Below are 26,598 nucleotides of genomic sequence, written 5' to 3' on the forward strand. Positions count from 1 at the left end.
TACGCTCTTCAGCACTTACGCAAACCACCCTCCAATAATGGAGATGAAATGGGAGTTTTAACAATACATTTCCTTTTGTTTATCTGGCTCTGTTCTGAATATTTAATGCTAATTTTAGTACTTGGGCAGTTGGGAAGGGGTAAAACAGAATAAACGTGTTATGTGTGTTGGGCTGTAAATATACGGCCCCCTACATACCAGCCTGGGTTTCTCTGCATCAATCAAAGCTGGAATAACAGCAGAAACAGCAGTTTTGGTGTTATATACAACTACAGTTCTCATTTATTTTTAGAGAACATAATTTCTTAAGATAGCAGAAAGCTTACTTGGAAAATCATGATAAATTATAATAGTCTCTCTTCTCCGCGACTTCTTACAGAAGCTGCTTTTTTTTGGACTATTGCAGTGTGCTGCATACTAGGAAGAAGGTACTTATGATAGGATTTATTTGTAGCTGTGAGCCAAAATACATATTGCCTTAGACAAGAGTCAGTATTATCACAAAGAACCATCCCGACTGGGGTTTAATGAAATTGGACCTGGGTGTCAGATTTTAGCTTGGTAAAGTTAGCAGCTGGGATGAATTGGACCAGAAATGTGCTGTGTAACAGGATTTCGCTGGAATCCTCGTGCAGAAAAAAAAAAAAAGTACGTGGAATATGTCACGCTAACAGTTGACAGTGTAGCTGCAACACCAAACATTAAATAAATAAATTCCATACGTAACACAGGCACAGAAAAACTTTTCAGGAAAGCGCCTCAGAGCTGCATAGCCTCGCGTCTATAAATCTCCATTAAATCAGTTTGAGTGGGGCGAGTGTTAGAGACAGAGCTGCCAGAAATAGCTCTTTTCCTGCAAGATGTAGAAAAGATTACAGCTGAGATTGAGACGGCGGGGTGGGGAGGGAAAGCAGGGGAGGGGTGGGGGGGAAGAGAGGCAAAGGAGTCGAGCTGGAGGAGGCGGGGGAGCCGTGAAAGGCATCTCATAAAAGTCCCATTTGTTGGAAGGCTGCAGGAAGTGGAGGCAGCTTTGGCACACGTGTCCGTGGTGCTAAATTAACTGTTAACACAAATAATCAAAGTGCAAGGCCCATCAAGCCGCTGGCGCCAGCAAAATGAGGGAGCGGCCAGGTCAGCGCTGCCTCTCGAGTGAGCCGGCTAGCAGGTGGAGACCAACCAGGGACTCGACAGGATGGAAGTGCTTACAGAACACACTGACCCACTGACAGAGGAAAACACCGCTGCACTCCTGCTTTCCAGCTATTGTGTGCAGAGCGTCTTGTGTGTGTATTTTTATTTTGCATTTATTATATTTTATGTAATTTTTTTCCTATTTTATTTCTGTTTTTTTTTAATTTTTTGCAGCAGCTCGCTGCAGTTGAGAGCTTGGACGCCCCGGGGTGAGCTGTAGTACAGCTCAGCCTTTATTTGGCAGCACTGGTGGAGGAACAGCTGAGCAGGACAAAGGAAGAGTTATCAGGCGCAAAAGCACCAATTGCCCTCCAGCGCTACCCTTCGGAAGAAAAACCACTGCTGTTCAGAAACCAATGCTGAAAAGCAATGTGGGCAGCGGTATTTCTACCCGCTTTGTTCTCCCTCCCCTGCAGAGTCCACAGCCCCATGCTGTACTGCAGATACGATGCAGATACTTTGGTAGGTATCATGGCAAAGCAGCCACCCTGGCAGTGAAGCACAGAAACCCACCACAGCCCACGCTGCTCTGTGCAGAGTGGAGGCAGACAGGGTGGCGGTACTCTCTCCCGCTGAGTAGGATTAGACTTGTAAGCAAGCAGGACTGCTCCTACAATCAAATTTGGACATGCTGAAGTTCACTGAAGGTCTCAAAGGATCGCATTGTATTGTACTGTGGAAACAGAAATTGCTCCATCACCCTGCTCCGCTCTCGGTGAGGTAGCTTGGTGGAAAGGCTGCCTGGTGAGCGGCTTCCACCACACCAAAATAGGAGGAGTGCTGTGCCGGATTCATTGCCTGCTTTGCTCAGCTTCCTGACACAAGACAGCTGTAAACCCACTTTAACTGCCCAGTAAAGCCAGGTTTACAATTACTTTGCACGACCAAAGCACTGCAAAGCAATCACAGTGCAGTGGTGAATCAGGCCCTGGAATTACCAGGATCTTTCGCCTCCTTGCCCAGGTACAATACATACAGCTAGATGCTACAATAAATCAAATGCATATCATATACATGTGCTATGTACATACATATTTACATCACACACTTTGCTTTTGTTGGATATACATGTACTGTCTACAGATACAGCTCCGGGTGCATGTATTCACAAAAAATACCACTGCAGTTATAAGGTGTTACAGTAGAAAGCATGTACCATTGCTTAGCATAAAATACGCTCCAGAAAACAAAACTCAGAAATGAGCACTCATCCTGAATCAAATTACTTATAATTACTTATAAAATATAATGAGTAGTATGATACAAAAAGGTACAATTTCAGTGAGGATACACATCTTCAGAGCATCTAAACCTTAATTATGCCTTTAATTCATAATTGAAAGTACAAAAATCTCATGCATCTTTAAGAAATTCTCATTAAATTTATCTCAGCCAACAGATAGGAAAATGCCCTATAAAAATATGGAGGAGGGGTCTATAATCTTATGATAGGCCATAGTCATTGCTTTTAGTGAAGAAGTTACTAATAACTAAAATTACAAACAAAAACATCTTTAACCGTGGCAGTAATATTCACACATCTCCTAGAAACAATATTTTAGTGAGGCTTAAATTTATAGAAATTATACATAAACTTCCCTATATTCCACAGAGTCACTTTGACATCTATCAGATACAAAGTCTGTGGTAGATCCAAAGATGTATCACAGTTCTAACAGTATTTTAGACCAGCGCCTTTAATATAGGAGATCATCCTTAGCTAACTTTGTAAACTTTAACTGAACTGTAGCCAGCTGCGTGATCTGTACAAAGAACATTCAGGAACTTTAGCAGCAGACATCTGATGTGATCCAAGGAGCAGGTATAAAGATAATTTGCTTGTAAGTCAGTTAGATTTGTGTGGGCTTTTACAGGACAGGAAAATGTAAGATCTCTCAGGAAAAGAAATGGGAGAGAGACAGAGACAGAAAAACAGAGACAGAAAGAAACAGAGAGAGAAAATAATACTGTCATAGGCCAAAATTACTTATTATTACCCTTTGCTCCCTTCTTGATAAGGGTTAAACCAACTTCACTGAAACCTTCCATGTGTAAAAGTCAACTTGACACACACAGAAGTTTTCTGCAAGGGGAATGGGCAAAGTTACAAAAAACTGAGAGCTGTGACTTACACCAGAGGTTAGGCGGCCTCTGTTGTACATGTCGCTATCAGGTTTACCTCTATGGACACATTATGTCCTCCCTTAAAGATATCATTGTATGCGAGTGGGTGGGTGGGTGGGTGAGTGCATGCGTCAGAGGAGGCAAGTGCTATCACAGCTACCAAATTAATGGAAAAGTTATAATTACTCTGAAAAATGGAAGCCAAGCACTTCCTGAGTAGGCAGGAAAAGGCTAATTGCAAATTTTAAAGACTAGAGATTTTTTGTTAATTGAATAAGAAAACTAAAAGAAAAGCCCATTAACAAAATGTGTATGATTAAGAGCCCCTTTTCTGACCCTAAGCCAAGTTAGAGAAAGAATGTCATTGTTACAGTTTGATAAAAACTATTGAAGATACAAAGAAACCAAGTCAGAAAAACAAAGTTCCAGACATATAAAGATGAGATTGCTCCAAACACATCAAGATTGAGTAAGAGCTAACTTGGCTCCTGTCCTACAACTAATAAATCCAGCCAAAACTTGTTATTAGAGTTTTCAGAGCGTATTATAGTTAGCACTAGCTGTGTAATGTTTAGCATAGCCAGTGAAATGGCTATCCCTTTTCCAGTACACTCATTTCTAAAGACGCCACAGCCTTGGGTCTGGTGCTCCCTAAGCCCAAACCTTGGGGTAGGACTCTCCACAGCACTTGTCTCCATTCTGTGCCTCCTGCTGCTTGTGGGACCTGCTGAAGTGTGGTTCTGCTTTATTTTGGCCTGGGTTTCCTTCCAAAGAATACTCTGGCATGAGAAGAGCAGTCCAACAAGAATTTGGGACATAACTGAGCCAAACTCCTGTGAGAAAACATGGGCATGGGGGCAAGTAGGTATCCCACCAAGTGATGCAGCATATATTACTCTGACCCCACTGCTGATTTACACCAGCGTGATATAAGAATGACCCCCACACACCCTCCTTTACATATTTATATTTCTGAATTGTCTGTCCTTTCAACTGCCAGGAAGGGATTTCTCTTCCCCACTGCTCAAAGCAGAGACAGCAAGAACAAGACCTGCACTTCTGCATGAGGGAGGGGGAACAAAAATTCCTGCTTCTCTTTACAAGGACCTTAGACAAAATAATTCAGGAGACTGCTGTAGATCCAGACTGGGAAGGAAACCAATCACTTCTTCACACATAGGAAAGAATGTCTCCTAGCCTGAAAGAATAAAGGTTGGATAAAAGGGGAAAGTGAGCCTGGGCCCATTTGAAAAACCTTAGCCTGGGGTTCAGGGGCTTTTTTATTAACTAACAGCTAAACATGAACACCACCACCATCTGTACATGAAAATCATAGAAATTCTCATTTCACCCATTTTTTCTGTTCTTAGTAAGACTCAAAATATCCAGAATTGGAAATATCAATGCAGCGAGACATCCAAAACTGTAACAAACAAGGAAGAAAGAAGCAGTAAGGGTTTACTAGAGACAAAGAAGTGGGTGGGAAGACACAGACAAAGTATTCTGTGCAGAGGTATGTTCCTCCCACTCCCCGTTGTTTGTTTAAATCATTTCTGTGTACCTTTTACAAGGTCAGTTCTAAACTCTCAAGAACCCAGAGTTGTATCTGGAGAACACATAGTGTAACTTGGCCAGTACATTTGGGAGCGATCTGTGATTTGGCCTTTATCTTCCACAAAGTAAAGAATACCTAGTCTGTGCAAGAAGAGAGTCACAAGTCCCATATGACACCAGCACTGTGTAATGCCCATCCCAAATGAAAGCTCTTACATATGATCACTGGCAACCAGGTTCCTGAAGTACAGGGGTGCATAGACTGCAGAATTAGTTAGCACAGTTTGGGATGGAGACCATCTACCAACATACTTTCTCAAGTACAAAAAAAAAATGCAGTGGTCTTCCGCTGCTTATTTCTGTTTACTTTCCTCCAGTCATTTTCCAGACAGTATCAGTGAAGCTTCTTTCTCTGCAGGGGTACTACATGCTTGGAAAGACCAATGGACTCCCAGATACCATTGGAAGTTCTCAGACTTATATTAAATCCTTTCACTTAACTCATCCAAACAAATGTCAGTTCATACAACAATCTAATGCAAAGAGATTTCCAGATCTAGTTCCATGCAAATTTTTGCCAGCTTCATTCTGACACAGCATAATGCACCATCACCAGCTCAGACTTTACAAGCAGTAGTCATGTTAGTGCTGTATGGCACCAAAGCAAACTAGCCCTGGGTCCTTCCCCCACCCCTAGGAGGACTAATTATCTCAGCTGTAGAGCTATACCAAAGCTTTCAGATCCTAAGCTAGCTCATCTGATGGTGGTTCAGGGATTTCTACACTGCTTTACATTAAAGATATGCACTTTCATACCCCTACCCTTTCTTACAGACACGATTGCCCATAAATGCAAAGCTCCGGGGGCACAACCAAATTGTCAGATAATAAATCTAAGAACATTGAGAGGTCTGACAGCAAGCTTCCATCTATGCAACTCACATCCATGTGGTAACAGAATAAGCATGTATCTCATGTCAGCAAGTTAATATAAAGCTCACTTCTCCAATTCAGCTTTCTCACAGCAAAGATGAATTGACACTGGCACACTTGTACCAGTCCAGAATTGGAGATACAGAGCAGGTAGAACCTTTTGCTGATACAGAGAGAGGCAAAAGCCAAAGTGAGATACTCAAAAGGCAGCTCCTGTCCCAGCACAGAAAGGCTGACTGCAAACCACCATTTACTTCATTTCCATCTTCAAAACAGGCAATTCTTGAACTACTGACAAGCAAATCCAAGAACTCCCTGTTTCATAACCTAGGTGTCCACCTACACTAACCTAATGTGGTTTGCTGCCTTTAGTTTCCAGGCTACATGTGATCCTAGACTCATACAATCACAGTACTTAATATTGCCCAAGTGGCCTTAAATAATCCTTTCATTTTCAGTTGCCATTAATCTATGAAAGGAAAGAAGAGGCCGCCTGAACTAGCACTTTCTCAGTTTGTTCAATCATGAACTGTTTTTTCTCAATGGAATTGTGCACAAGCAGTAAAGATAGCTATGCGGGGGGGGGGGGGCAAGGAGGAAAGAGGCTTTTTACCCCTGAGGGCTTTTCCTCTTTCCTCATAGTTTTCTGCATGATATAGCTCCTCTTTTCATTGCCCAGCAGGGAATCCCAGAGGCCAGAGGCAAATTTTCCCTTTGGTCTTAGAGCATTCATGATGGATTCTTGTTTTAAGAAGAGGTTATTAGTTGTTTGCTCTTGAGTATTATATCATCACCATTACAGCAAAGCTGGTCTCATTCTAAATTTCGTTTATTCTTTGGCACATATGAGATATCTTGGGTTACACAGCTAACATCCCTTTATGCACCAAAGTCAATTAAAACCTTTCCATTGCCTTCAATGGTGCCAGATGAAAAGTTGCAAAGGTGCTGAAAAAAATGATCTCTTTGGGGCTTAATTCTGTTTCCACTGGTAAAATTCCCTCTGACTTTGACAGGAGTTGCTTTAAGTCCACTGATTTAAACAGCTTTTTAGAAACCATGAAACTATTCAGTTACCACATAAGCTTCTGCTTGTTAAGGAATGCTCATAGACCTTGAAGTCTGTTTATGTTGTACTTTATTAATAGAAGTTATCACTTAAAAATGTCTTGGCTACTGTTTGTATTTTCACTACTTATACTATAGTTCATATAAGTTACTGTAGGAATAGCAAAAGATACAATATGTAGAGAGATATCCAGTTAGGGACAGTATCTACTTGAATTTTTAAAACATCATAGCATTTCCAAGTTCCTGATAAATAATGGAACATTGCTGATCCTGATCAGAGATTTCACCAGTGAGGCCTTGTACCTATCTATTACCTTATACAGCCATTTTCAGCCCTATTTTTATCAAAGTTTCACAGTTTGGGAAGACATATCCTACCTTCATCTCAGTACTTAACTTCCCAAGGCTCATACAGCAAGCGAAAGATTCCTCTGATGCTTTTCCAGTTTTGTAGTAACACTGATGTGCAGGAAAAGATCCATTATTCAAAAAGACTCTGTAGTAGCCATATGCATGGATTAAACATTATTTCTATATTTTTTCTTTTTTTTCCGTAAGTCTTTGCTTAATAAATTAAGATATTTGTTTAATCATGCACACAGAAAATCAATCTTCCATATACGTAGGGTCTGGGTGGGAGGTGCTTTCTCTTTTTTTTTTTTTTTTTTTTTTGTTGTGCCTGAAGGATTATCTTTCCCTGTCCCAAAATAGTTTGTGTTATCATGTATTAACTTCAACAAGTTTGAGAAACTACAACCAGAAAACTCTCAATGTTCAAAGAAGAAAAAAGGCACCTTTTATCTTATCTGTTCCACACATACTTTTAATTCTGAGTCTGACATCACTGCTGGCAAAACCTTCATAGTTACCAGAGAACTAACAAGTTCACTATGGCAATGAGCTTCAAAAAGTAAACTTACAGAATGTCTGTTTACAGATGTCAGCATCGAAGAGTTTGAAAATTCAGAGTGTTACCTGATATTTCTCAGAATACTGACTTTAATTTTTCCACTCCGCATTGCTTTGTCACCTCTGTTAGCTCTGGAGATGGAGTGTAAGAACTCCAATACAAATGATCAGGTTTACTTTGCAAAGAGTTTCAGACATGAATATAGTTAAAACCAACCTAGCTGATTTCAAATTCTTTCAAGCTTGTTCTGTATACTTGATAAAATTAACTAACCCTCCATTCAGTTCTGCCACCACAACCACCCTCTGGGACTGGAGATTCCCCTATTCCAGTATTTTAATTCATAGTGCACAAGGGAAAAGAAATGAAATGTAGGTTCTTGAAAAAAAATAAAATTTTACACAAATATTTCAACAGCTATTTTAAGATGTTTTACACATCTCTAGGTTTGCCACTTGCACCACAGCAGGCTCTAGCTACGCCAGTTAATTACTTGGATAGACTGCCCATATTTATTAACCGCCTAATTTTTGCAGTGAATGTGAAGTATTGATGCCTGATATTTGTGAATAATTGTTTCCACAGAAAAGGAGTTTGTGATACCTTTGAATTTTCTTTTCAAGGTTACCAGGATGAGGTCATTAAGGGAAGTCTGTGTCCTGTTATGCATAACAGAGCACTCCCATCTGCTTTCCTCTGCTTTTGCACAGTATTCCTGTTCTTACACAGGTAATGCATACTGCAGGAGCCAACAGCCAAATATGCCCTGTGTGTTTACATCCCAGCAGATGTTTGGCCAAAATTGTCGAATGTGAGCACCCGCCATTAGACAAAAAAAAATTTTTTGAACACATAGTTAAGTGCTGGGATCATCGGAGGTGCCAGCAAGCAGTCACAAGGTTACATGTTATGCTCTTCCTTGGGCTGCGAGACAACCCTGTGCTCTCTTCTACCTAGGGCTAAGGCAAAGCAGAAACACCCGCACAAAGACCAGCAAAGGTAGAATTAACAGCAGCCTCCGGGGCAATGGAGATGGCACTGCACCAGTGCAGCAGGTGTTCAGTTCTTCCTCTCCTACCCCACCACAAAAGCTCAGGTTTTGTCTTTATTAATTTTTTTCGGAGTTAATCATGCTTCCTCTTGACTTTTTGTTTGTTTTGAGGAAGAACAAGGCAACTGCCTTGTCAGGGCTTCAAATACTGCCATTATATGCCACAAGTGGGAAGGAACTGGTTAGTTGGTTGGAAAGGGAGGAGGGGAGGTGAGAGGGGCTGCGGACAGAAGGGAGAAGCAGGATGGTTGCCACTGGGCCCCTCAAGGCCATTACACAAGCTCTTCTGCTCTCTCTAAGCACCGTGACCTTCTCTGGGTATTAAATAGGGTTGTTTTGTTTTCTTCGAGCTAGGATGATTCCTGCCACGTATTTGATATTAGAATCTCTCTCTAGTGGTTTGCAAGTATTTGATCCCCTAGGGCTTGTGATGCTGGATCCACTAATGATTCACACAATGGCATTAATGTCATTCATGGATGAAACCACATTTCCTTACCCTACAGGGTGAGAGCGAGATGGGAAGACTGTGGCTAACATTAGGAAGGGACTGGGTGGGAAATAAAAACTGAAGTATTCAGGTCAAAAGACAGTGGGTGGCTAAATAAAAATCCGTGATTTCTGATCATTTTGGAGGTGGGGTGAACAATAGAGATTTCACCCTCAAATGCCTGAGGACCCAGCACTAAAAAAATAGACAATAAATGACCCCCCAAGTGAGCAATTTAAAACCATTCTCTTTGAAAACAGTTCTTGAAAACAAGTTGGCAGAACAGTTAGATCTCCCCACAGCAATGCATCATGAGATCACGTACAAGGAAACAGCAGAAGTATCAAAGCATGCTTTACTAGAGCATGCCCTTAGTTGCTCTGCTCTCTTAAGCTAGGCAGCCCAGACTAGCGCCTAAGAGCAGAGGCTGCATGAGGAGCTGGGTAGACATTGCCAGATAAACAGTGGCTCAAATCCTTCTTGCCTTTGAGTGGGAAATGGGGCTCTTAATTTTTAATTATTTAAAATAATCACAGCTGACTGAAAGTAGGAACTTACATTTAATCGCTAATGTGCATGCAAATTTTGAAGGAACACTTCACACACTCATTTCCAGGGGAGCTTCCACCGAGAAATGGTATGAGGAAGGTGAGAAATAACACAGGCGTGTAGGAAACAACAACTTCCAGGAGGACGGAGGAACTGGGCCAGCCAACTGAGGCTGGCATGCAGGAACACCTTTACCCAAAACACAAAAAGAAGGTTGAAACAAAAGCAAAAGGCAAAAAAAAAAAGGTCCCTGAAGAAATGCATCAGAATTACCTGCCTGTGGGGGGATGCTGAGAACACCAGAGCAATCAGCTCAGAAAAACATGCCAGAGAAATTTCCAGCAGAAAGGTCTGTTCCAAGGCTGGGACAGACCTAGATGACTCAGAGGGCCTTCCCAGCTCCGGGGTGGAAGAAAGAGGAAAGATCTCCAGTTCCTCACAAGAAGAGAAACAACACTTGGATCAGATACCAGCTGAATAACCAAGGTGCACTTTTTGTAATCTTGAAATGTCCGGGCTGAGAAAATATACATTGTTCACTGGTTAACAAAACACAATAACTGTCAGAAAAGGGGCTTGCATCTTGATTTGTGGATATAATTTATACACAGGAGAGTCGCAGCTCCAACTTCAGTTTTGTGGGTGCCAATCCTACCATTTAAGGATTTGATCTCGGAGACAGTTATTCCTCTGAGCCACGCCACTGATGTAATTTCCCAGTGAAGTCCCCTTACACCCACAAATCAGGTGCTAAAATCCCTTTGTGGGCTAGTAAAAATGCTGGCACAACTAACTGCCAATGTAAAATTATTCCTGAAAATGAGAGGGACAGGTCAAAGCCCCTTTAAAAAAACAAGTCTTGGTGGCTATGCAGAAAAGGATTATATTATGCTTAGCTAGTGCGTGGGTGTAGAGAACAAGGGACAGAGACAGTCTTCCTCGGTACACTCTCCCTGCAGCCCCTTGCGAGGCAGAATATGTAGGCAACATTTCAACCTCAAATCCACAAACAGATCGGGATACACTGGAGGAGAGAGAGAGACAGATTTCTTGTTTTTTAATAAAAGGTAGGATTAGGAAAAGACGTAGGTGGGGAAGGTGTAAAACAAGCAAGCAGGCAGTCCTTACTCAGCTTCCCTCTTATATTCATTGCTCTGAAAAGTGGACAAGCCTTAGGAAGAAACAAGACACATGGCTGTGGGTAAAGGGGGGGAGGAATTAGGAACTGTAATTCAATCTAATATTTGAGGCTTGGCAAATGCACCTATGGGATTTCATGAAAACCCCCGAATCTTTTTCATTTCGGAGCAATTAACCAGATCCCAGCATCGCTGGCTCCAGTGAGCCGCTTAGCTCTCTGTTTTATTACCCATTTCCTTTCCCCCTCGCCAGCACTAGCTCCCATCCTCGCACTTGGGAAAAAAAAAAGAGGAGGGGGGGGGGGAAAACCCTACACTGTTACAATGCCACAAAGGGGCCACCACAAACAAGTGCCAGCCAGTGCATTTCAGAGCAAACACAGAACACACATAAATGAGGCTCACATTTGGATTAAAACACTGTTGTGTTCAGGCATTTATGTGTGGCATAATTAAAAACATCCAGCCGTAATTTAATAGTTCCCACCAAGCACAGACATAAAGTCTAGCAATTTTTTCCCTTTGCATATTTAACCCTTAGAGACAGAAGGAAGAGGAGGCGGGGGGCAGGGGGAGGGAGCAGGAAGCCAGGGAGAGACAGAGGTCTTTTGAACACATTTTTTCCCCTTCCTTTGTGTTAGTCTAGTTTGCTTTTTACCTTCTCTGATCTTTTGCTTCTACAAAGAGAAAGAAAGTATCTTCTGGATGCCACAGAAATAGGAATCACATTCAGATAGCATTTCTGTAGTTCAACAGCAGTACGGCTGGGTACAGGATCCTCAATTTGCAGAGGATAACATCTGTAGCTGGATGCACTGATTCACAATTTGTGAAGATGCCAGATTTTTCAGGCTTAAAAATCAGCTACTAAAAAGACAGACCAATTTCACCACCATTACTCACCCTGAGTACAGTCTTTCTATTCAGAGCAGCCCTTCTAAATCAAAGGCAGCAGTGACAAGACTAAGTACAGTGTTAGGACAGGAAGGATAAACCAGCATTTGCAGCACTAGCTAAGCATCCGGGACACCAGGGTGGGTTCAAGTCCCTGCTCTGCCACGTTGCTGGTTTTCAGAGACATCTCTAGGGCCATTTTTAAAAATGTCTAGCTACTAGCTCTGAGAGTGAGGCACCCAAGTAAGGTCCCATCTGTACTACTGGAAACCTGAATGTTTTAAAGTTTTTCACCTCTACCCATGTCAATTCCCTACAGGCAGATTTGGGAAGATAACATTTTCCTCCATCCCAAAGTATGTTACAAAGAGAAATGTATTAAAGATTGGGATGTGCTCAAATCCCACAGCGAGGAAGAAAGTCAATAAAGAGTAGAAAATCTGCTTTGCCCTATATTTCTAAATGCTGCAGTCTTCATTCAGGCAACAGCCCATTACCTTGACTCAGCTGCACAGCAGGACTTTGCTTGAGCAAGGAACACAGAATCCCACACTTATGCTCGAAGAGTGAAAACTGAAGGAAATGCTCTGCATAAGTTCATAATCATGGTCAACTATGTCCCAATTTTCCATCAGTTGTGTATATAACAATTAGCCTAGGACCTTAAATCTATTAGCCTCCAGAGACAGAAGACTACCTATGCATACAAAAAACATACAGTATTTCTATTACTAGCTGTTCAGCTCTTCCCTTTAAATATGCTCCTGCCCAACAGAAGATATGTGCAAAAATAGAGAGGGAAAGGAAAAGGACTTCCAGAGCAGTAATGTAAAACAGAGGAAACTGAGAAACAAGCCTCTTCTGTGTGTGTAATTTTGAATTTATGATCATTCAGTCCTCTCTTCAGCCTTTCTTGGTCACATCCAGGTCAGTATCTACTGGCATGAAAACCTGCAGAAAGTATATGTCAATCTTGCCATCCTGAGGAATAAGAGAAAGCATCCAACCTATCCACTCAGGATTATGAATGCCAGCAATGCTGTGAACTTGTCCCAGCTAGGTCAGAAACAAGATCTTCAAAGTCCTGGTACCTAATTACAAAGTAGCAATCAAGAAGCCTGGTGATGCTCACAGAATGGTTCATAATCAACACACAGAGAAAAGATCTGTGAAAGAGAGCTATCTAAAATATGTAAAATAATGAATGTGAGAAAATTATGAGCAGCTTATACATATCTTGCTTTTATTATATGCCTGCCAATAAAAGATAATACATCAACTTCATTCTGAACTATGTGCTCAGCTGTATTACCAGGTGAGAAGCACTGCTGTCAGTGTCAGCTACTGTCCTACTGTCAGTGTAGCCAGCTAACCACAGCTGTGGGGCGAAGGAAAGGATTGCCTAGTTGCTGCAGCAATAGCTCCAGACTTGTGAAACGAGGGATCACAGGATCATACAGTAATTCAGGTTGGAAGGGACCTCAGGAGGTACGTTCAGCTGCTGTGAGGTAAGTCACTCAGACATATCTACTTTGCACTTCAGAGCACCCAAACACTGACAGCTCTGACCCCCCTGGGCACCGTTTGGCTGCAGTGCAGCACAGTGTGGTGCAGAGACATGGAGAAGTTCTCACTCAGATCTGGTGGCAGGACAGTCCCCCAGCCCCAGCATATCCATGAGAAATACAGGTTTCTTCTTCGGAGGGTCAGTTAACCTGGTATAATGTGGCACTGACACAAATGTATTGCTCCTGGCTCCAGAGTCATTACTGCCATCTCTGTACTCCATACCTGTAGTGCCCATATACCCTTACCTCTCTACATTTCCCCTTCGCAACACTAAAGCCTTCCAGGCTGCTGTGAGAAAGAACTAAATTCAAGATTCTGACGGCCTCAAGTACTCCAAAGAGGAGATTCGTGGAGGTGCCTAAGACAGATAGCTGTGTGGGAGGGGGTTAGGTAAATAAGTTCCAAATGAAATCCCACAAACTGCGGATCAGGACTACTGAAGCGTTGTTTTTGATTGCCACTTTATTACCGCCTTTATTGCCTCTCAAATAGATTGCAGAGAGCATGGTATGCCAAGAGAGAAGAATGAGCCCCCCTGTCCTAGTAAAATCATGGGTTTCTTCCAACTAGAAATCCTAACCCTGATCTCTTTTTATATAAATAAAAGTCAGAGCAGGTCTTGCACTGTAGCAATTTCTTACAATGTCATTTTAAAAGTGCTCTGCTGCAAACCTCTCTGCAAATGAAAACAATCCGTCTTCCCAAGGCATCCTGCAGAGTGTGTAACTTTTCAGGCAAGGCAGAAGTGGGTGATGCTGAAATGAAGATGGAACAGGGTGACACAGTACACCAGCACTTCATGAGCTCTGTTTTCTGCATACTGACTCTTACTAATGAGAAAAAAGCTCTGCTGTGCCTTAAACGTCATGAAATTGCAGACAAGAACTAGCTGATGATGTCTGCCAACAGCGCTTCCTTTCTTTCTCTGTACCTCCACACGAAGCAGTGAATGCTGGGCTTCGGTAACACATGTAACATGGACTAATGACATGGAGGCACCCAACCAGCTCAGCAGCAAATCTGCCAACCTGCTGCTGTTGGTGTTCTGCTGTAATGATAAAGTCCTGAGCACACAGTGTAGGACAATAATGTTTTACATTGCAAGATACTACTGCCATAAAGTTTCCCAGGTAAAAAATACTTGAAAGGCAGTAGAAGTGGGGAGAGTCACAGAATGAATTGGGTTTGTGCTTGACTGATTCAGAGCTGATGATGAGGTTCTACCCAGTCCTAGCGAAAAAAAAGTATTTTGTCTTAGTTTCAGTAATATGGGCTAACTGGAAAGCTGCCACCTTTTCTCCATAGCTATTCTGCTTTACCTTCCACCTACCTTCACCATCCACCACCATTTTAATGCAATAGATTGAACCTATATATAGTACTATAAAGGTACCAATAATGTTACAAATAAAGAAAAAAGCAATCATATCTGTTCTATACATCTTATGTCACCATGGCACCCCGACATCACCGTGATGAGAAGCACTTCTATTGCACAAGCTTAACCAGCGAGCGCAGCTAACCTAACAACGTCAGTAACGAGGCTTCACTATATAACACACTCACTGCTCCAGAAATCTGCATCACCACCAAAACGCAAACACTGCTGGACTGGAAGTAGTCAACTGACTCATGTCTTGCTGCACAACGGTTACTGTTGGACATAATTATAGTCAAGAACTCTGCAACAAACCACTACTCTTAGGAAAAAGCATAGCGGTATCTTTAACGTCTGTGCAGAGCAGATGGGGACTGGGATTCTGCCCTGCAAGCTTGACTAAGCACATTGGTAAGGCTGTGAGCCACACCGTGAAGCTTCCTGGCACGGTGGGGGCAGAAAGTATGACACTGAGTTGTGAGGAGCTGAATTCACGCTTAGAGTATGGCCCGCTGGCAGTGCGAGGCTGTAGGTACAACTGTAATTCACACTCACTTGGAAGGCCCTTTCCCTTTGCCAAACTGGTAACGGTATAAATAGGACTGAGGATCCAGGGCTTGAAAGAATGAACCATTGTTTTTCTTAAGGCCAAGTTTAAAAAAAAAAATAAAATAATCCTCCTATGTTTTTCTCCTGCGCTTTGCATGCTAGTCAGAATGCACTTTCCTGGGAAATGCATTATAATAACAGGCAATGTTTAGCATCACATTTGAAGTGAGCACATCCCAGTGATTAAAATCCAGGCAACAGAAATAAACACATCAGCAGGACATGCTGCACAGTACTGAATTGGGACTTCTTTGTTTTATGACTTTCTTGAACATTAAATACTGTGTGAGAAAAACATTGTTCAAATTTAACCATCTGTGTTTGGTTTCTTTTGAGTGCATTACAATCATCAGTAATCATTTTAAGCTTAAAATCAGAGAACCTGGTTGTACTTGTGGGATACTAATTGCGGCAGTAAAAGGTGGCTTATGTAGCAATAGAATTGTTTTATTTATTTTTTAAGTGAATTTATTAGAAACTTGTTGTTTTTAAATGGGCCTACTCCATGTTAAAGTGGCACTTTATGTTAAGCTGAGAGAGAAACGGTTTCCTTGTAAAGAGTTTTCTAGATATCAGTATTTTTTTCCACACTTCAAGGTGAGAGGAAAGGTTTAAATTATTAAAATTTTCAAAGCTAAAGACCTAGAGCAAAGAAAAAAAACCTGGAGTTCAAGGACAACCTTTTGCTTTGACAATTTCAAAACATATCTTTTCAATGCAACTTCTTAAATATGCTATTAAGTTTAATTTTCAAAACAAAAAGTAACTTTGAATGAGAAAGCCATTCAGTTACAAACTACCAAAACATTCTGACAGTTCCAAAACTTTATTTCCACAATAGTTTTCAAGTCAAGATATTTGTGAAAGCCAACCTTTTCCCACAAACAGTCTCAATTTCTGTGAATCAGCATGTTCTGTCTTTGAACACTTTACTACCAGCATGACACAAAGACTCCCACCTCACAAGACCTCTTCTCCAAGAGCCTGTTACTCTCGCACCCTCCTGGGAGCTGCCACTGCAGCGAGCACACCGGATTTAGCTTCTGCCCCTCACTGAGAGACAACATCCTGCTGCCAGCTGTGGTTCTCAGCAGAAGTCTTCTGTCTCTGCAGAAGTCTTCTATCCCTCCAGCCAAATGCCAGAAGATAATAAAGAGGAAGAACACAGGGTAAGAGAAACACTGCACCTGCAAGCATCGCCTCATACCTACCTCTTGGGTAGAACTTCAGATCCTTAGAAAGGTCACTTGGAGCAGATCAGCATGAAGAAGAAGAAACCGGCCATCCCACTCACAGCTTCTTGAAATCTCACAGCCCCCCTGTACAGAATTACAATAGTAGCCATCAGGACACCTGGTGGTATCACAATTATATTTTAATTATATACACTGAAAAGCATTTGTCCCACCTCACTGGACAATGTAACTCTGGCTTCCAGCTCATCCTCTGGGCCTCTCTGGTCAAGTCCATGGTCACAGGATGTCTGTTACCCCAGATATGTCATCTCAAGGCTCCCCAGCCTTAGCCTCAGCACAGACCCCCTTCAACAGTCCAGCTTCCAGCATCCCAGGGATCCTCTCATTCTCCCGGTTCCTTGTTCCCCATACCAGAGCTAGCAGCTGCTCGCATTGCTCTTGAACTCTACTCATGGAAATCCCTGCCCAGGCACACAGGCTGGAAAAAACTGCCTTAATCCAGGGTAGAACTTTCTGCTCCACACATTAGATCTACTTGGGTGCTGAACAAGTGACTAACTGGTTGGACATGCCAGTGTCATTCTGCAGTCTTGTAGGTTAACCAGTTGAGGCCATACACAACAAAACACATGCAGGACATACAGACAGTTCTGTACCCAAATAGGACAAAATCAAAACTTGGCTTCTAAACTGTATGCAGAAAGACTGCCCACACCATCCCACTCTTCCTTTCTCTAGCACTGTCGGCATTAGGGGTTTTCTGTGTGTCTTGGGTGATTAAAGCCATCCAACCTTTGGCCTCATGCCTTGTAACTCCACCCAAGGCATGTTGTAATTCCCTAGAAATGCACTGTTTGTCATGTTTTATTGTTTAATTACACCCTGGCTTTATTTTATTGATACATGTCTGTTTCTTGACTAGCTACATGCGAGCTTTTATGCCCCTGAAGGCGAGACTGGGAGCACACATGCCCTGCAGCCACTGCCGTTACCAGAACTGTGGTGCTCAGCACCTGTCCTCTTCCATTTGCCGGCCTTGCGAGAAGCGTGGCCCTACCAGTCAGCACAGCGCCAGCAGCAAAGTCTACCTTGTTCGTATCTCAGAGTGGACAGCGTCATCATGTCACAACATACATCCCCAGACTCCCCAGTCATGAGTTATCCTTTACAACACCTTGGTAATGCCTTAAATAAAACAAGTGAGCAAAGGAAGCAAATGAGCATTTATTGGAAATATTATAATTTTGATGCAAGTGGGGAGGTTTTTTTCTTCGTAGATTTTTATTCCAAGACAGACACTAAAAAGAATGAATGAACAACAACGAATTAGCATCTAAGATGTTAACCAGAAAAAAAAGAGCAAAAAGAAAAGAAGAAAAAAAGGTGAATGATTTGGTCAGTCATTCCCAGGCCTAGGAATGAAGTTTGCCCTTTCTAGAAGTATACAGTCCTTAGGATGGAAGAAAAGCAAAGCAGCGTGATGCAGCTTCATTTCTCAAGGCTTGGCCTAGCTGAGCACACACAGAAATCTGTGGTAGTACTAGACAGGCTGACAAGGTATTATCCAGTAGGAGGATAATTATTTCCACATCAAGAATCCAGAGGTCATTATTCATATAAATTCCCATGGAAGTCAGTTGAGCAAAAGTTTGAAGAATTCCCCCAAAAATATGAAAGTATCATAAGGGTATTTACAGTAAATTGCAAAATATAATCAAAGTTGGATGGTATGCTCGAGAATCACTCTCATTCTTACTAGCCATGATGATCTTATTCCTCTCTTTATTTTCCTCTAGTTTGATCAGTTGCAAGAAATAGAAGTCTTACCTAGCTGAGAAATCCTTTCAAATAGGAAACTGCATATTTAGAAGTGCATAAAGAAGGAGGAATAACAAGCACTCTCTGTAAATATCCCTTACCTCCTTTCATTTTGCCCTTTCAGAGAAGGGAATTTGCCATTTGGAGCCAGCAATGTCTTTTTGTTGCCTGCTTCTGGGTCCCAGTTGATCAGTATTTCCCAAAACACAGCACTGCTGTTTGAGAGTTGCACATTAGGCATCTAGAGCTCAACAATAACAGAATTCTTTCTGTTTTGGCAGAGCTTGTCTCAGTTTGGAAACTTTCAGCCTGAGTTTGATGTCACTTACAGCAGTCAATATGCCCATCCAAAAAAATAATGCTAAATAAATAGAGTTACTGCAACTTCTGCTAAGGCAACAGACATCATTGTGGGTTTCCAAAACTTTTGGTAGTCCAGCAGTAAGAAACGATACAGATTTCATTATATCTATACGCATATATAGATACATTAGACATATTTATGTAGTTTAACTGGTGGATACTGTTAAGGATTAAATTTGTGTAACAGTCAGATCTCAAGCACAGGGAAGGCTAATTGTCCTCATCATTTCTGCCAGAGCCTACAGAATCTATGCTGACATTAAGGCAATAATAACAACAACTTAGACCTTTTGGCTAACAGAAATCCTTCTGAGTGTGAAATTGCCAAACATGAACCAGAATACTTTTGTGAGTCTGCAGAAAAAGAGGCTGAAACAATAACTGACAGGGTGTCTCTCCTATGTTAATTGTTAACTCAAAGGCCTGCCCCAGGACATTGAAAATGTCCATGTTGTTAACTATTTATTGCACAGGAAGGAGGGGGAGACATGACCCTCCCACTTCAAGTCCCAGAAACCATGGGAATGAGAAAATAAATCTAAGGTAACTCTTAACAAAATTCTGGCTAATACGCATGACATTTGCATGACTATATACCTCTGTTCCTCTCACAAGAAAAATTTCCTCTGTTTTTCACCTTGCATCTTCTTTCTCTTTGACCCATAATAAAAATTAACATTGAAGTATTCTGTCTTTAAACTAATGATTTGTACATGAAGTGTCATTTGCTACAAATTGATTTTTAGAGTTATCTTGCAACCTCTAACATAAAACATTATTAAACATCACCCCATACCATTACATGTCAAAAAACCTGAGGATGTTTGCCCATTCAATGATCACGGGCAACTTTACATGCTAAGAGATATTGAAATGGCTCCATAAGCGTTGTGGGCTGCTCACTAGACTGTTTTCCTAACAGCATGATGTTTCTTGGTAGTTATGGTATGACAGATGAATCACGACACTTTTTAAGTATAGCCAACTTACGGAGTCTGTGAATCCCACAGCTGCAAGGACTTGGAGAAGCAATTTGCAAAGTGACTTCGAAAAACTTAATTTTTGAGGGGAAAAGTTTCGTTTAGACATTTTGATGCTTTAATCACCCTTTGAGCCTGCTTTTTTAAATTTGGATTGGCTTCCTATGAAATCAGTCAATACTTAAGTAAATGAAGATCTATTTACTTGGCTTGTTACAAATAAAAAGAAATGTATCCTGTATTTAAGCAAAGTCAGGGATGGTTTCTCTTTAGTTGTCTGTCCCCTTCCTATTCATTCCTAAAATTTATTTATATTTTTGACCGGCTGTGAGCTAAAATTTGCATAGACCTGCCTGCAACCATTTCAGGTCTCTTCCCTGAAAAGTAAGAGCTAATGTGGAGTCTAGCATTGAATAACATAGTCGCAGCTGGTTTTCCCCCTAAATGGATTATTTTGCATTTATTAACATAGAATTCATCTGCCAGTTTATCATTCAGTCATTAAGCATTATGACCTTTTTCTACTGCCCTGCAAAGGACCTTCCTGCTTGAATAAGCCAACCCTGTCCTTCATCCTCTCATAAATACACTGATAGGCCCATGTACGCAGACTAATCTAGTAAGACCCTAGTGGAAAAATCCCTTTAATCTGCAAACTTAACTTTTTACTTCTCACATCCTTCTCAGAAGGGAACTTTCCCACTTACTGAACAACACAGTAATTTTATAAGATGAATGGCGATGGTGGTGGATAATGTTTCTTGGAGAGGCAGCTCATAGCATCCAACTGCCCTATGTTGACTCCTTCAGAAAAATTGGTAGAATAGTGAAGCAGGGCTACAAAACCACAATGGCAATCTTTCATGATACATGTCCCTGTGTCTCCTCACCTAATCTTCATTACTTAGCTTCTAACAGTTTGCCTGCTACAAAGTCAGACACTCTAGATTGGCAACACAAACAGCCACTTTCCATTCCTCTACTAGTAACAGCTAGGATGCATACTCCAGGTAACAATTTGGCAATTTCATATTTGTGTCATTTAAACTCCTGGGTAAGCAGCATCTGTCCTCAGAATTTCATAAAAATTTTGTTATACTCAGCCTAAAACTATTCTGCCTCAATTTGAATATATTTCTTTGCTGTACCTCCTGCAAAAAAAAAGTTGTAGCAGCTGTAAGCTCCTCCATACTGAATATCACTACAATGCTATCACATTTCTTTCATATACTGATTCTAGAGATACATCAGCAGAGTTTCAACTTCAAATGTGTTTGAAATAGAAGAGTTAATTTATTTACTTTTATGTCTTTCACAATTTTCTTCAAATTTTGGGGGGCGTACCTTACTATGGTTTGACATGAACCTTGTGAAAGTTTATTCTCTTTTGTATGTTCCTTATTTGGAATGACTTCCACATATTCAATTATGTCTTTTTATTTCTTTTATTCTTTTTTGGTCTGTTTAGAAACTAATTTTCAAGAGAAAATGCACACTACCTATCAAAAAGACCCTAAAACCACCCCTGATACTTCATGGCACTTCAAGAAATTTAGAATTTTGACTGTTTTAATTTCCTTTCAGAGAGATTTCCTCAGTTTTATCTAACACTTCTGTGGCTCTTTCACTCCCACAAGAATATTGAGCTTCAGTACATGGCAATCACTACTGCACTGACTCTTTGGTAGTTACCTTTTGTACCATGTCCAGCACAGTAACTTAGGCTTAAATCACAAGCTGTTTCTCCTCTTGTTTGGCCATTTACTCTGAAATGTCATACATGGTGTCAAAAAAAAAAAAAAAGAAAAAAAAGAGGCTTTGTCTTATATGCCCATATGATGTTTACACTATCTATACAGAAACAAAGTTTTTCATTATTATTGTGATTTTTTACTCTCTCTTAGGATATCATGTTCATTGTTAGTTGCCCAACCAAGTAATCAATATTGTAACCATAACATTATAATATTCCTTCTAACTGGAATCCACAGGCATACTGTGATACAGTTATTTAGCTTGTTTGAACCTGAATTTTAACATATCATGCCACCTCTCCACCAGCAAAGCTATTCTGTTATTCCTGTATGTTTTCTATTCAAATATTATGGCTGCTTTCATTCCTTCTACCTATTGGCATACTTATATTAATATCATTTCTGAGCTTCTAAGTATGCCAAACACAAACAGGATGCTTCCAGAGGGGCTGAATAAATTTAGGGCACTTCTTTGAGGCTGATGAGGGCTGGTGTGTCAGCTCTGCCTACATTCCACAGAAGTGGGAGAAGCCAGGTATAGTCCTGCAGCCATCACAGTGACACCAGCTAGGATGATGCCAGGTCCTTCCCATCTGGAAGGGAAGACAATTTTGCAAGCAAAATCCCATACTAACATCACTGCTGTCATTCAGGAGATCCATTATTCCTGCTTCCTGAACTGACACTGCAAGAGGAGAAAGGATGTAGTCTTTGGTTTCTGCACAGCAAGGCATGCGCCCGAATCTGAGGTCAGGACCTGAACAGTTTAAAGAGAGGGAGAGAGCTTTCCTCTCGTACCCTACAACCTAAGCAAAGTCTCTCAAAACTGCAAACTAGCACACTTTAACAATTTTGAACAATTAGAAGTTATTAACATGGTTGTCTTTTTCCTGAAGAGAGCCTACCTTTTCAGTTAAGAATGAAATACAGTAAAACCCCATAGAGTTTAAACATTTATCATTCTTGTCAAGATACAACCCATTTTTAATAAGACCTGTTTGACAGAAAAGCTGACAGGTATTGGTAACTTAAAAAGGAGCAACAAGTCCCTTCTTCCTTACTGCTTTTCTGTGGTACGACCTAGAAATTTAACAGAAACCACGATCTGCATTTGGAACAGCCTCCTGATCACACAGGCTATAACTTCTGGTTAATTTACAGCACATATCTTTTAGAAAGATACCTTGTTTTAAAGACTTCCTTATGGATAGTCCACTATATACCTTAGCAATTTTCCAATACTTACCCTTGCTTAACTTATTTTTCAATTTATTCCCAGGTTAAATCTGATTAGCTTTAAATGTCCAGTATTTAGATTTTGTAAATGCTCTTTGCCAAAGAACCCTGAAGTATCACCCACTTTTGCTCAGATACATACTTAAAAAATGGAGATCAAGCCATCTTTAGTCTTTTTTTTCTGCACAGACCGAGTTATGATGCTCTCCTGCTGTTGCATTGAGGAAAAGAAGTGAGAAGCTAAAAGGAACCAGAGCAGAATCAAAGTGGGAGTGAAGAGGACCAGTGATGATGCCAGTTTTGACTTTCTCTTGCTTCCCTGAGGCAACTACTGTCCCAGTGTCCCATGATGCTGTGAGATGTGGAACACAACCAAACCCTCCAGCCACTTCAGTAAGTCCTCCAGGTATCAAAGCCAAAACCAACAATATGGGTGTGTCAACTTCATTAGCGATGATTCAAACGATCACACAATAGAAGTGTTTTGCACGGCTCAGCAAAAGATTATTCGAAGACTTAAATCCAAATCAAAGACATGGACGTCTTTGTTTTACTGTTAACTGTTTGGCTATTAATAATTGCTTATATGATTCCACAAGTGAATGTAGCTTTTAAAAAGGCAAAACAAACAGGATAAGACCTGTTCTTTACAATGAAACATAATTTTAGCAAAACACCTGCAAAACAGACATGCTTCTGCATTCAAGGAAACTAGTAAGGAACCTGGCAACGTAACAGAGCAGATTCTGGATATAAAAACAAACATAGGATCTCATTTCCCCCAATCCTACAGCACATGCATTATGTATACATGTGAACAGGACTTCTCCACTCCACAGTCCATCATTTGAATAAAGAAGGCACCTTTCAGCTGCTGAAGCAGCACACAAGCCAATCAATAGTAGACTTTTTTGAACCTGTCTGTCAACAGAGTCACAAATATACTCCTATGCCTCCTTCTTTGGGCTCTGAAAGGAGGGTACTGACTTTGCAGTCTCCCTTTACTGCTCTGACCATCATGCAAGTAGCTCGATGAGACTTCAGTAATAAAGCAAATCTGAAGAGCAATTCTGGATGGCCTGACTGGCGATATAGATTTTGGCGTAAAATTTCAGACTGTAACCAGACAAACAAGCACAGTGATTTCAGCTGCACTTCTCTAGCAGACATCATGTACTCAATACAGCATAACCAAGAGCTGATTCCAGGAGACCACCTGTTGAAGTCACTAAGGCTTTTCTCCAAAGTAAGGACTAAATAGAAACTGCAAGATTGACCCAAGGTGCAAAAAAAAAGAAGTTAAACTAAGAAGGAACTGATGAATATAAAATCTGTGGATTTGGGAAAAAAAAAGTAAAAAAAAAAAAAAGTGGTAGAATGTGTTTGGAAGTATAAGCAAAATGACAGAAAGGTACCACAATAAGTGAAACAAGCTTAAGCATGCTCCCAGTAGCAAAATAGGAAGTGTACTTCCTTTTCTATCGGTCATGCTACAGCAACCAACAAATCAAAGCAGATAAAATGTCATATAAGATCTGCACTGATTTATTTCTTTGATTTGTTATTTTTTAGAAAATAGCCATCCACAAATAAACCCAAATCAAGTCTGTTATTGCTCTTCATCAGCAGGAGGGCAGACTGTAAGATTGGGAGCTTTTCAGATGTTATTTCCCTGCAATGCCGGTGGTCTTAGGTTCCTGCCCTTTTTAAACTCTTTGCGCAAGCCAGACAAGCAGAACAGAGACTGGGAAGAATTAACACCATTACAACAGTAAGAGTCCAGAGCATTATTAGCTACACCTAGAGAAATGGATCATATTTCCAAGTTACATTGAAATAGAAGATTATTTCATAGCAATGTGTAGAAGCAGTTTAAACAAAAATCATCAGTCACCATAAGGCATATTGATGTTTTCAAAAACTATAGACTGGATAAAAAAATAACATGTAAGAATATGAAATTTAGCTAAGCAAAAAACCATAACTATGGCTTCTGAGAAACCTCTTTAAGACCAACATCTAATTTACAGAGCACAGAGATGCTACATTTATCTGCTTTATCTGTTAATTATCTGCTCGTGCAACCTTAATACTGCTTGACTTCAGCATATGCAATTCCCAACAACAACAACGGAGAGCTGTGAGCATATATTGAGAGAACAGACAGTATTGTAAATAAAATGTTGATACAAATGTTCAGCTTTCTAATAATTCCCCCCCTCAAGATACTAAGTTTTATGAAATTCTTTAATTGCCTATATTCATTCTTGGATATATGGCAGATTTTAAGGACTGTAAAAATATAAAACTAAGGAAATTAAATTCTTGAGCATAAACCATGTGTGCCAAGGTTGTAAGAATGATATAGAAGATAACCATTGTATACCAGTGCCTTACAGTATCACCATAACTTCAGGGCTGTCATTTGCTTTCTGAGTGTATACCTCTTTCTGACAGTACATGCAAGCTGTGCTGAAGCAGCACTGCTTATCTTGTTATGTGCACTGTGTGACTCTAAAACCGTCATTTTATCCTGATTAAAATGCAACATAAGAAAAATTTATTTCCACACTCGGCACTCCTAGACCTAAAATGATGTGTACTGAAATACAGATGTGCCTTATTACTTCTACATGAACTGATGTCTTAGAACAAAGATGAAAGAATATTGAAATTATATCTCAAATTCCTGCCATCCTAAACTGTAACTTCCTTCTCTGCATTGTACAGGTTTGTCTTAGGCAGATGGCATTCTGGCTTTTCTATTTCAATTCATGCAAACTGCATATTTTCCACAAGATTTATCTTAAGGTCTTAGACAGAGACTTGATAAAACATCAATGATTTCATTTTATTAATTATTCACAAGTATTTTAATGAAATTTCATTTAGGTGATTACTGATAGACACTAATAATCTGATGTTTCCCTCATTTAAGCAGTAGTTCAAAATCAAACCAGCTCATTAATAATAACCAAAATTTACCTTCTGCTCATGTTTTCAAAGGCTACTTAGAGGTCACTTCATATGGCCCAAACAGGTATGTTTGGTTTCCCCACCTTGTTCAGAGGGCATCAGTAACTGATCCAGACTTGGGGTTAGACCACTAAGAAATGTACCAGCAAGCCTTCTCAGAATTTTTCTGCTATCCTTATCCTACATAAACACCCTAATCATGATATATTATCACTAAAAGCTAGACAATACTGAATTATTTTCTGCCCAACAAGCAAAAATAAATGACAGACTAATAGTTAGGACACTCCTTAAGTCCTCTCTAAATCTATGCCTGTTTTAAACACAGATTTCCATAGTCAAACTGCTGATCATTTTTTATGTCTGTGGAAAGTTTCTGTCCATCCAGTGTATGGAGAATCCAGACAACCAACACAAAATAGAAAATAATGAACTCCACTGTGGAAGCTGGGAGAATAAAAATTGCACAATGCCATATTGAATTGCTATCAGCCAAAAAACACTGCTGAATCTGGACCTGTGTATGCTACTTCCTCCAAATATGGTAGGTTCTTCAAAAGGGAGGTTAAGCAGCAAATGCAGAAAGCTGATACAGGAATCCTCTGGTCTTACCAGTACCTCATCAGTGCCAGAGAAATGGCTTCACAACTGTCATGTCAGGAATATGAATGAATGGTATCTGTGCAGTCACTAGAAGTGAGACTAACCACAAAAGTGTCAGCATAGTAAGTCAGATTCAGTCAAAAGCTTTATTTTCATCATTTTCCTCAAAAGATTTGGGCTCTTTGGAAGTTTCTTAGATTTTGCTTCTTT

General features: G+C 40.6%; 1 protein-coding gene across 1 annotated transcript in view; it reads right to left on the reverse strand.

Annotated features, from left to right (window-relative positions):
* The window catches only part of LOC115340737 (chloride channel protein C-like), a 134,192-nt gene that overhangs the window by 12,404 nt on the left and 95,190 nt on the right, over positions 1 to 26,598 (reverse strand). Inside the window, exon 18 of the mRNA XM_030012720.2 lies at positions 16,674 to 16,781. The gene's annotated coding sequence lies outside the window, so the exon portion shown is untranslated. The remainder of the gene's footprint in view (positions 1 to 16,673; positions 16,782 to 26,598) is intronic.

This window comes from Aquila chrysaetos, chromosome 4 (assembly GCF_900496995.4).
Source record: "Aquila chrysaetos chrysaetos chromosome 4, bAquChr1.4, whole genome shotgun sequence".
NCBI classification, from domain to species: Eukaryota; Metazoa; Chordata; class Aves; order Accipitriformes; family Accipitridae; genus Aquila; species Aquila chrysaetos.